A 13,303-nucleotide genomic window follows, 5' to 3' on the forward strand; every position below is an offset into this window, starting at 1 on the left:
AGAGCTGAGCAGGACAGAGCGGAGCCGAGCAACAGCGCAACGAGCGGCCTCAATCCTGCCCACTGATCTCTTGCAAAATAAAAGTCTTATTGCTCTCAACGCGTGTCCGTGCGTCCTTACGGAACCCGGCTGTGGTAGCGTTATCACGGGCACATGTACCTTTTTAAACAATGAGCATCATGACTTATGCATGCATGAATATAAGAGAAAGCATAACGTGAGTACTTACAGGCCTTAAGACTTCCACTTTGGTCAGTATTATTACTGACATACACTCTCAGGAACATAGCAATTTGAACTGCAAGCAAAAGGCAATTTAAAGGTAGCGTGGCGTGACAGTTTTAATGAAATTTCCCTCGCTTTAAGCAAACAACACTTAACGAGCAATTGGTTTTTCATGATTTCGTCGCACATACAAGTTTTAAAGCCTTCATGGATGGCAGTGACGGTAGGTTGATCAACCACTTAAATACCTCAACAACTTGGCAGGGCATTATTGACAGACTGTAACACCCAGACTGGGGCATTAGGTCACATGTTGTTTTCTGTTGTGTTTCTGTCACTCACCTTTCCCTCTCCCTGTGTACCGCCGCCCTCTGTAAGCCCCACCCTTATTGTTTCCACCTATGTCTCGTTCTCCTGTGTATTTACTCTGTGCCAACAGCTTGTTCTGTGCCAGTTTGTCTCTTTGTTTCCAATGAGCTTACCAGCGATTCTCCTGAGTGTGCCTTCCCGTATTTTGACCCATTTCTGTCCCTCCGTCAACCTTTGCCTGCCGATTTTGGATTGATCCACCTTCTCTGTCTGACTACCTGCCTGAAGTAAAGACTATTTTGGCCTCTGACTACTCCGCCTTGAGTCTGCTTTTGAGTCTAGACCCTTGTGGCCCTAGCGGCGTAACACAGACATTTGTGGTCCTCAGGAGATTACTTTTATTTCATTTGGGAATTCTACTAGTTGAAGGAGCAGTGGATTCCTTGGCATGTAGTACTGCAACAGCAAAAACAAAGCTGGTGCATGGTTTGTCCCTTCCGGGCTACTGTAGGAAATTGGTTGGCTCCATAAAGAGGAGCCGCTTAATAGTTATGAAGGGTTTATTCTGAGCCAACACAAACTTAACGACCCAAGTGAAAACATAATTACTTTTTATTCCATAACTGCTATAATTTCCTCAATTCTAAAAACTTGACCTTTTCACATGTGACATTTGAGAGTGACTTGTCCTTTATCCAGTTGACTATCTTTAGTGTACATGAAAGATTGGTCCTTTCTTGAAAGTATGACTTTTCCTCTGGGACCTCCACATGTCCCTACACCACAAGCTGTCTTAATGTTTTACCAGCAAGCAGGAAAATGTTATTGTTGTGCCTTTGGTCAGACTAAGTGAATCACAGAAACAAAACAGTTTCTCCAGGACCATTATCATTTCTCTTACTTTTCTTTTCTGCAATTCAAGTTTTACTTTCCATTGGTGCGAAACTTTCAACAAGGATAATTATTGCATGTAGTTAAGTCTTGAATTGCATCCAGGCTGATTAAGCTGACATGCTCTCACGTCATTTCCTTCTTCTTTGTGACATGAAACCCTTTCCATTAAATATATTATTCATAACTCAGTGAAAGATTAGTTTCTCCAGATCAGACAATACAATCGTGATATAATATGAATGGCACATTTTATTTTTCAACACCCACACAAAATACTACATTTTAAACAGAGGAAAAAACATAATGATTAACCTAGCATATTTCTTTTTCTTATGTCACTGATAAGCTCATTATATTAAAATGTTAAACTTAATCAAAGCCCTAATCCCCCAGGCAAGTCATTCAAAAAGTTTCATAACCTTTGCGTCTGTTCAGATTTTGTAACAATGACAGCAGAAATGTCTCTGGCAGCGAGGACATATCCTCTGACAAGCTACCTTTGGGCTTTGATGATAATGAGTTAAATCAACAGGTAGCTGGTGCAGAGATCTGAGGATAAGTGGGATACGAAAATGTTTCTTAGTTTACGGCCACATTTTTAATAAGGTGAAAAAAGGAGATTTTCATTATTGTTGTTCATATAATTGAAATCCATTAATCCAGCCAGACGGAAAGGAATGCATTTTAAAAAATGAAAGTGAAAAGTTACAAGAAACATGAACTGTGCATTTTACATTGTCACAAGAGCATTGTTAGATGCCACGGATCCAACGGATGTTGGGGCGATGAGCCGTTCCAGTTCCTCCAAAAGTGTTGTATATGGCTGGGTTCGGGTTGGTTTTAGCTAAATCCAAGAGCAGACACTGGACGGCAGAGTTGGAGTATATGGTTCATTAATAATGAAGATGATTTACGGGAGAGGGAAAGGTCTGGTGGAGGTGACGAGAGCGTACAGGAATGAGCGGCAGTGGCTGGTCTGTTGTGCAGGAGTCCTAGGCAGAGGTGGGAGAGGTTAGAGAGTACCAAAAACCAGGAAATACAAAACAACTATTCAGTTAGAGGAAGGCATAGAGCGGCTGAGATTCAATACCACTGGTCAAGGAATAATCTGGCGATGAGTGGAGAGGAGCCCAGGGCTGTTTGTATATATATATATTATATAATTGTCTAATTTACAAATGTCTATAATTATATAATTGTCTAATTTATTTATATATATATATATATATATAAATTAGACAATTTAAAGCAAAGCAAGCCCAAATATTTGGGCTTGCTTTGCTTTAAATGATATGGGGTTGTCACTGTCAATGTCCATGGAAGTAAGAAATGGATACAGTCCAACAGAGACAGGTGGTGTTAAAGAAGATATCTGTGAGTGACAGTCAGTTAGTTTGGATAGTGGAGAAAAAGGGAGGATGACCTTTACGCGAGGAAAGGTGTCAGCTCCAGGAAGAGCAGAGAAGGGGACGTGTTTCCTTCGCTTCAGTGACTTCCTCTCTCCTCTACAAGAAAGCTGTCGGCCATCTTCCAAGAGGAGTCTTATTCTTTCGCTCAATCTCCCTTTATCTCTCGGCCTATCTTCCACCACTCCCTACCCTTCACTCTTTTTTTTTTCTGTACACAGTGTCTCTCCCTACTCACTTATTCCAAGCCCTCCCTTTCCTCTCTCTCTGTCAGCCAACGTTAAATCAAACAGATTGCAGGTGTGTTTCCACTGCAAAGGAGGATTCACTGCTGCTCAATGCCGGCAAACCCCCGCCTAGACACACTTCCTCTTCCGATTTACTGTGCCACAATTTATCCATGGACCCTAAACATTCTTAAACAGCATTTCTGCATGCAGGTCTCATGGTTAACCTATTTATCATGAACTATACGGTTGCATTAATTCTGAAGTGTGATTAACTGCGAATGCCGTCGGTGCGCATATAAAGTCTAGCAATAAACTGCCCAACTCCATCCACTGACCATTCAAAAAAGGACGTATATTATTCCAGCGGCCAATCTGTGATTATTTTGAATATATTTACCATGGACTTTTTAGCGTTTGGATAGATATATCAACGCTGAACACGACATCCTGTCTCACCAACTATGTATTCAGGCGTATTTTACTCCCCAAACCGGCAGCCACTATCTGTAAATGGCCCCAACCTTTCTCGGGGGGGCGAAAATACCTTGTAAGCTATGCACCGACCATAGCCCTTCCCAAGATGATAGTTAAAAAAACGGTACTGACCTATGCGCGGCCTCTGGACTGTATATCTCAGCCAGAACAGCACGCAGGAAATAATCCCCCCACTTTTGAATTATTATATGTCCCAAGGTCCCAAAATGGATTTTCTGAAGAGCAATGCATACTGTAGACTATTTTTTTGTTGTTTTTTTCCTCCCTCTTTTATTGATTTCAATATTACCTAGACTTCTATAATCCCACTTATAGAATTAGATTTATCCTCACTCTTCCACTGGTGCACAACAGCACTGAATAATTCAATCTCTATTGACAGGCCTCAATTAATTGGACCAGATTCCATACAAAATGTATTCAATAGCCTGCTCTATATCAAGCATTTTACACTGATGGATGACTGAGGTCTGGCCTTTTAAGATCACAACAGTAAACAATGTGGTTGCGACATATCATGACATTTCCAAATGTTTTTTTTTTTCATTTAGTGTCTCTCTTTGGGTGGAGGGTTCTATACAAAAACTGTCCTGGCTCTGTCCTCACAGGCTTTCAAAGGTCAGCCTGGACAACACAAAGCGCTGTAATTATATTTTCTGACAAAGATTGTCTAGGAAGCACGTAGTACACGTGATTGTCTGCATTAAGGTTAGGGTTCAATCTGAAGTTACCCCACATCCATCGGGATCTTTGGGTTTTAACCCTCCAAATAAAAGCAATGCTTAAGAGCTACTGATTGTTTTCTATTATTTTTTTGTCCTCTTTGCATGCTCGCACTTGATACTTAGATATTTTCAAATGAAAAGTACCCATCGTCTATCACCCCTGATGTCTCTTTTTCTTCATGCATTTTCTATTGCCTCCGGGTGAATTTTGCTAAACCATGCGTAAAAAACTAGCAACAAAGAGGCAAACAACAGAAAAAGGGAAATCAATACAACATGTTTCAAAGAGGACAACAAGGATGAAAAATTCAGAACAAATCAGAAAGTCTGACTTCTCATAATCCTCCTTTTTGCTGCAGATTTTTTAGACCGTGGCAGAGGTTTTGGAGCAAACCAATGATGTTTCGGTTCCTAAAACCAGTTTGATATACAGAAATAATAAACTGCTTTGTCCTTGCCACAAGGTACAAAATATTATAAACTATGTTATTGACAGATATGTTTTTTCCAAATTCATAGTTGTATGAAAAGTAGAACCTCTATGATAGCTGAAGCGACAACACTTTGGAAGAGAAGATTGGGAAAGGATGTATTCATCCAAAAAGTTCGGATGGTTTCTGGCAGCAGTCATTCTTTACAGTGAGGCGGATTTGCAAAGGTGACCCCTGGAGAGCAAGTATCTTATTCTCAACCACTTCCCTTTAACTCTTCCTTGCCATGGGGCCCATCTGAAAGCCAGGCTCAATCCACTTTTCTAAATTGCTACCGTGTAATGGAACACCTTGACCCAACTTTCCTCAATGCCAAAACTAAATGAAGGAGTTGTTGGTTAAAATGAGGCCCTTATCCAACTAAGGTGATGCCTGTGGAAAACGGAACACATCAAACACCACTTTCTTCTGAATTGATTGACCTTTGGTGGGTGAATATAGGAAGCTGACGGGAAACACTTGGAGCAACTTGCTGCTGTTTCCCAGAATGTGTTTCCCTTTCCAAGTGATAGTGGTTATCCAATATAAAAAAAGAAACAGTTTACTTATCTCAGGGGTTTTGAGACCTTAGTTGTCTCTCCAGTTTGACTCAAACATGGATAGCATTTGCAGTTGTATCTGCAGGTCATGCAACAATTGGGTCCAAGTGGAGGAGTAAGGAGGTCAAAGAAGAAGGGTGTACAATTCTGCACAATAATGTAAAAACGTTTTTTTTCTAGATACCTTCCTTATTTCCATAGCAATTATTATACTCTGAATTACCAGCCAGAAGGTGACTTTTATCTTCACTTTTTGAAAATCTTGAGCTCAGTTTGAGTCCTTTGAATCAGCTTTGAAAAATAATTGTGTAACCGGCACTTAATTTATTCAAGTTTTTCTTCAGATTGGACACCTCGGAGGGCTCTGATGAGAATTTAAATGTAGGTGTCCATAAACATTGAACATATTAAATCAGGCCTGCGATATTCTAATTACATGTGACTACTGACTTGAGTGACAAGTTGTTTATGCAATAAATAAAAGAGTGATTTGGCAAAACCGAAGGGATAAAACTATGGGGCCAAATCTAGCCCAAAAGTTTTCATCTTTTGAAAAATAAAGTTGTTGAACATTATTGAACATTGAAGCGAAAAATACAGAAATATTGTCGACTCATCACGAACAAATATATACTTAATCGTTTGCTCCAAACAAAACTCCAACAAGTTAGTAAATATGTAATTAGCTCACTAAGCTTATGTACATTTTGTTCATCAAAGACGCGCTTTACCTAGTGGTGTTAGTAGGATCAGACGATCAAAAAAGTGGTTGAAACCAGACCCGGAAATCCAGATTTTCCCTTCCCATGTATTTTTTGCTTGGCAACTCCATGCTTTATTTTTTCACATGTGGTTCTTAAAAAAAAGTTTTTTGTATGTTATACTAATTTATTTCTTCACTGGTAACATATAAACTGATTTGATGATTAGGACATAGGGTTTCCCCTTCATCCCCGCAAAGGATTTAAACCTTTGGACAAATCAAGTTTTTGAGTTCACTGAGTTTTTCCAACTATTGTGTTTTTGACAGAGGCTTGATGAATTTGTTTCACATTTTCAATTTTGGGAGCTAATGCCTTTTATGGAATTAAAAAAAAAAACATTTTCCCACAACAATGTGATGTGACTCATGTAAACATATAAAAAGATAGATTAGGTAACAACCTTTTTTTTTGCAAAATAATATATACGGACAGATATCCAGGATGAGCTTAAACAAACAACCAAGCACTCAAGAAGCCCGTTCAAAAGGAAGGGAGCACAATCAATAGCAGCACTCCTTTTCCTCCATTATTATCTTTCCTGGTCTCATCCACCAATGGTGATCCTGTTAGCACCATTAAAACGTTCAGGATGGAACCTCACCTGGATCCAGCCAACCAGATTTACAGATTACCTGCTTTCATCAGAGAAAGCAATAGAAGCGTGCGATAGTGTTGAGACACTCAATATGCTCAAGCCAGCACACTGAGGTTATGCGTCTCACTTCAAGTACAACACTGCTTTGTAGCTGGGTGGATGAGTGTGTATGCTGGACAGATACAATATATTGAGGTTATTATAATATACAGTACCAGTCAAAGGTTTGCACACATTTTCCCGTTCAATTCAACAAGAAAGTACAGTATTGTAATTCTAATTTTCATATAAATCACTTCTTGAAATCACCATTCATGACTATATGGTCATCAGGGGTAAGATAGATAAGATAACCTCTGTGTTTTATCTTGTAACTGTAATCAGGGGATCATTGCGTAATGATGGCAGATGATGGTGACAGTGAACATACTATGATTCATCATACTAAAAAACTACAAGCTAGCCCCAAAGACTGCATGCTGGTGGGCTTAGTCACTGTGCAGTTGTCCTTTTGGCTTAGGCCTGCTTTTTTGAAGCCTCAAGTTCTTACCATGGAAATATGTGACCATATACACATGTTTTAACATACTGTCTATAATGTACATTTTTGCTGGTATATTCTGATATCGCACCAATCACCAAGACAAATTCCTGTGTAACATGCGTGGCAATAAATAAATAGCTTCTGATTCTGGGTCTAACTTATAGTATTTGACCATTGCCTTTTTTTTCTCTGACTAATATTGACAGAGGTTGGAGCTATATAAACTGAACGCTGAATAACGCATTATTTTGGTGACCAAAATGTTCCAATTAACACTCTGACTGAACTAAAAAAGGGTTCAATTTCGAATAAGAAAATATGCACAAATCCAAGATAGCATAATGCTGCAGTAGCCACAAGGAACATGATGCTGTATTTAAAAACACGAAGGCTTAATATTAAGACCATTAACTCATGTAAAAAATCAACTGAGAAGTAAGCGTCCCTTTTTCATTTACTAATTAATCAGACATCTTTTGGTAACCAGAGAAGTCTCCTTGCATTGCTATTACAAATAATGTAGGTTTAAGGCACTTCCACATTGGCTTCCCTTTTCAACATCACAGGTTGCCATTGCAACACAATAGAAGCTCCTTATCCTGGCTCAGAACCTCAAGCTAACAGTTTTAGACAGAATTACAAATTGTTTTCTTTTTACCATCAGAAAGCATGCTTACGATATCCTGTGTGTGGCCACAATGCTTAATTTGACACGTGTACTCATCTGATCGACAGTCTTGGAGCTGATTCCAACAGAGATGTGCTAGTATTAACCTTTATTTCTGTTGATATTTGTTAAAATGTGTTCTTTTCTTCTTTTCTGCAATGCTAATGCAATCATGAAGAGTGACTCAGGGCACTTGGCAACTTATAATTATCCACTACAGCGTCTATTGTTCCAATTTAATCAAGAGCTACTTCTAAGTCATCAATTATCCAATATAAAGTCTCACACTTCTCATTCGTCATAACTCCCAAAGAAGTCTTTTTACGTTGTTATTTTAAGTGTTATTGAGATAGCACCCTCTCAAACTCCTGCTGCCACCCTGCTTCCGGGAATTAGCTTTGCGGCGCTGACATTATGGAGAAAATTATATTTGGGAAACTCATCCCTGTGGATATAACAGTCCAACATTACTGTTGAGTTTTGTTAAATGCTGCATGCATACAATTGTTTTAACGACTCCTGAATGAAGATGGTAATTTACAGACAAAAGCTTAGCGTGTAAGAATTACAGCATGAGGGATAAAGAAGATGGTTCTTTCTGACTCTTTTGCAACCCCAGTATGTAGGAGTGCTGAAGATAATTGTTTCAAAAAACATCCTGATTTGCAAATCTCAAATCCTTTCCGTGACTAAATCTAAGTCACACTTATGCTCCGCTGCTTGTTGGATGAGAGCTTTTGTTCGAAAGGACTTTAACATTGCTCAGATGTTGGTGCGTAATTTTTGGCCTAAAAAATAACGAATACTGATCTCACGCGCAAATTGTGTTTTTTTTAATGTTCTATTAAAAATATCATTCACATTTTTTTAGAGGGTCATTTTACACTGATGCAGATGGTTGTGAAGACCATTTTATCACTCATTCCCAACTTATTCTTAGTAACAGTTTTAAATATGTATTTATTTTAAAAATGTTTGTTAAACTTGTTTTCCAAACCTCTATTTCAATGCATGGTTTACTTTTCACTTTACGACAGTACAGGAGCATGCTGTGCCGTGTCGGAGTCCGGTTTTGACAACCCATTTGAGCTGTTATGTAGCTTTATCCGTGTTTTAGAAAGAATAATTTTGCCATTAATGACTCTTCTGGTTTGTGCCCCAGACCCAGTGCCTCAGGGAGGCCCAAACCAGGTGAGAGCCGGCCCAGGTGGAGAGAATGCAGTCTAGGCTGGGATTAGAAGCACTGCTGTTTGCTTGGTTGTATTTTATTCCTGTTTTGTGTTTATCTAGTTTGTTTCGTTCTGTTCAGTTAGATTATTTTTTCTGTGTCTTTTTTTTTTCTTTTCCGAGAAAGTTGTTTTATACAATTTGTTTCTGTTTAGGAGCGCTTGGGGCTGGCATCAGCGTGGCTACCCGGATGGCAGTGGGGCTGGTGACTGGGCCTCTTACTGGCTCCTCACATTTTTCTTAGTTGTGCGTTTGATAATATTTCCTTTTACACGTTTCTTAGTTGCATGTTTTGGGTTTTGATTCATATTGTTTGGCGTGAGTGTGGGTGCATCACTGGAAGGAGAGAGGGCCTTGTCCCAGAGCCTGTTTCACCCCCCCCCCCCTTCCTTCTTGGCCCGCTGCAGCCTACAGCCACCAATAGAACTTTGTTGTTAGAAATTTGTTTATTAATACCCTTTGTTTTACTCTAGTCCCAGAGCTGATGGGAATTACTGTAATAAATTGTTTCATACCATTGATATTTTAAGATATTTAAATGAATGTTGTACTATGGGGGAATACTTTGCCTTGGTCTGTTTACATTGGTCATCTGTGGGTCCGTGGTCGATTAATAAATAACCACACCCCCGTACTAGGCGGTGGTCGCACTTTGATTAAAAGCAACCCGCTTGGCTGGCTTTGCACATCATAAGCTTAGAAAGGATTACACCGCAGTGATGTGGTTCACAATATTTAGCAACAGTGAAGGTGCAGCATCTGCACTGCATGGGCAACCAAGGCTCTTTGGGAAGAATACAATGAGATGTGGCGTGATTAAATCTTGGACTGTACACAGAATCTCAGTGCTGCCCATTAAGAAGTCATTTTACAGCTCCAACCATCCGTAACGCCCCTTTGCTTCCGCCTCAGAATGCGAAGGTGTCATTGGTGATTGGTGTGCGCAAGTGCGTGCATACCAAAATGCCCGAGCATTTGATTGAGTGTGCCGAGTTATTGACCTCTAGCGAGGGAGGAGCGTTGATGTCCAGTGTGCCGTGAAACCGCCCTAGTCCCTGTGACCAAGGTGACTGGCACTGCCCCGTCCCATGGCACACTTCTGCCTCTGATGGATTGACTGGGCCTTGGAGAAGGACCTACTGTGGTACTCAGGACATGGACCCGCCAAGCCTTATGCTTATGAATCCCTGTAGCTTTTTCCCTCAGGGAATGCTCCCCTCTTGTCTCCTTCACACTCCTTAAAAATAAGTAATGTAGGAATGAAATGTTCCTGGAACATTTCTTCCCCATCACGTTCTCCTTATGCCTGATCCTAGTTTTCTTCTTTGTGAACTTCCGCTCCCTGTGATTGAATAAACGAACAAAAACCTCTGGAGGATGGTACTGAATTCCTACATGATGCATTCTACATGCCAGTTCCATTTATGTAATGAGGGATAGATTTCCACGTCACGTAAAAATACTACAGGTTATCAATTACAGTATTTGGTTGTGGACTAGGTTGTGGACAAATTCTAGCACTGGTTGACTGTGGAAGGAAGAGGGAGGATGTGGTCATTTGACGTTATTTTACAATTTATAATCAAAATATTTGAACATTAATTTACTGGTGGTATATTTCAAATGAGTCTCCTAAATATTTATCTATCCATGAAGCTGTGGAAGTTTGGTATTTTAGCACAATGTCCATATAAAGACGGATTTTTCATCCATTATACATCCCATATATATATACATCCCATATATATATATAGACGGATTTTTCATCGATTATACATCCCATGTATATATATATATATATATATATATAGTTAATCATGTTTTTTTAATTATTTCAGTTAAGCGGATAGTAGCCCAAGGCAAAGTGTGTTTTCTTAACTTAAAAATACTTACAATCCTTCAGCACTTTTGATTAATCTTGCTGTTCATTCTTAAGTGAAAACTATTATATACATTATTTTATCACTTTGAACCCTAATTTTTCAGAAACCAAGATTACAATTAACTATGTATGCAAAACACTTTCTTTGGTTCAATATATTTAGCTACTATACAATACGTTCAATGCAGGATTGTGTTGTCTATTTTTCTCAAGGTACATTAAAATCTCTTTCAGCCATGTAGGAAATGCAGTTTGTATCAGCAGAATTCCATTTGATGAGCAATAACTGCAATCTTGTAACTTGCCATTTGAGCTCACTCGTGTACATGTTTTTATGAGCTTCTCTAAACCTCTTCATCTATTCTTCACTGTATAGTTTTCCATCAGTGATGACTGATAAGCTGCATTGACCCTGTGTGTCTACATGTCTCTGCAGTCGATGGAGATGATGATTGATGTTTCAAGTAGCATTCCTCAGCTAATAACCTCTTATCCTATTGATTCACTGCCCAGATATCCTGCTCTGATCTTTTTCAAAAAATTGATTTTTTCTTCTCCTCACCTATCTTCTTTTCTCTGTTTCTGTATTTCTTGGGGATAAATAACAAGGGCATTGTTCTTCCCTTTTTTTGTACTACATATAGCTCACCCCAAAGGCTGAAATCAGCAACAAATGAAAAACAAATAGTATTTTTAGTGGCCTACTTATACAATCACCGTATAGTTGCCCACAGCAGCTATAGCACATCTGAAACAGCTAAAAAAATGGAAGAAATTGAAAAAGAGCCCTGTCAAAAATCAAGTCACTAGTTACCGGAGTGAAATTCACAGCTTCTTTTTTGTGTGACTGTTAATCTGCCTTTTAATGCATCTGCCACTAGTGATAGAGGTGGGGCATTATGTTTTGGTGTATGGTTCGTCCGTGCAGGCGGGGCTCCGGTGGCAGCTGGCCAATAGAGAGCCATGGGGCCTGGCACCCCCACGAGTGTCACTCCTTGAGCGACAAAATTAAAAAATAATATTTAAACATCATAAAAAATACATTTAATATATTATTTTATATTTTTTAAATATGATATCAGGGAAAAACATGTAAATACTTTGTATGCAGATCCTCGTCATCTGTCTTCATGTCTTCTTCATGGCTCTTGGAGAAGTGGCCCACAGAAGGCGGGTCTTTGAAACAGATTAGCCAATTGCTGACTAAAGATATAAATGTGTGACATAAAACTTTGCCAAGCAGCGATTTAGCCCCAAACTTGCGAGTCATCTTCAGGGATCGTCTCTACGAACGTCATTCAAAAGAAAACATGGGGTCCATTCTGTCTATTTGTGAAAATATCTCAGGAAATGCCTGGAGGGAGATTCTTCATGTTTGATAAGAGCCTCCACTTGGGCTTATTGATGAACTGATTCGAATTTGGTCATCAAGGGTCATTGTGATCGCAAAAAAAACCTGTTCTTGGCCATAGCTTGAGGATTCATATGCAAATATGATCACCTTAAATGATAAATTCAGAAAGTGATGACGTCTTGGAAAGATATTGTTATGAATTGCAACAAGACTGGTTAGCGGAGGCATATACAGTGCATCCGGAAAGTATTCACAGCGCTTCACTTTTTCCACATTTTGTTATGTTACAGCCTTATTCCAAAATGGATTAAATTCATTATTTTCCTCAACATTCTACACACAACAACCCATAATGACAAAGTGAAAACTGTTTTTTTTTCAAATTTTTGAAAATCTGTTAAAAATAAAGAACAAAAACATAACATGTACATAGGTATTCACAGTCTTTGCCCTGACACTCAAAATTTCGCTCAGGTGCATCCTGTTTCCACTGGTCATCCTTGAGATGTTTCTACAACTTGAGTCCACCTGTGCTAAATTCAGTTCATTGGACATGATTGAGAAAGGCACACACCAGTCTATAGAAGGTATCACAGTTGACAGTGCATATCAGAGCATAAGCCATGAGGCCATGAAGTCCCAAGGAATTATCTGTAGACCGCCGAGACAGAATTGTATCGAGGCACAGATCTGGCGAAGGGTACAGAAAGATTTCTGCAGCATTAAAAGTCCCAATGAGCACAGTGGCCTTCATCATCCGGAAATGGAAGACGTTTGGAACCACCAGGACTCTTTCTAGAGTTTGCCGCCCAGCCAGACTGAGCAATCGGGGGAGAAGCGCCTTAGTCAGGAAGGTGACCAGGAACCCGATGGTCACTCTGACAGCTCCAGCGTTGTTCTATGAAGAGAGGAGAACCTTCCAGAAGGACAACCATCTCTGGAATTTGCAAAAAAGC

Source organism: Gasterosteus aculeatus, chromosome 14, assembly GCF_964276395.1.
Source record: "Gasterosteus aculeatus chromosome 14, fGasAcu3.hap1.1, whole genome shotgun sequence".
Lineage (NCBI taxonomy): Eukaryota > Metazoa > Chordata > Actinopteri > Perciformes > Gasterosteidae > Gasterosteus > Gasterosteus aculeatus.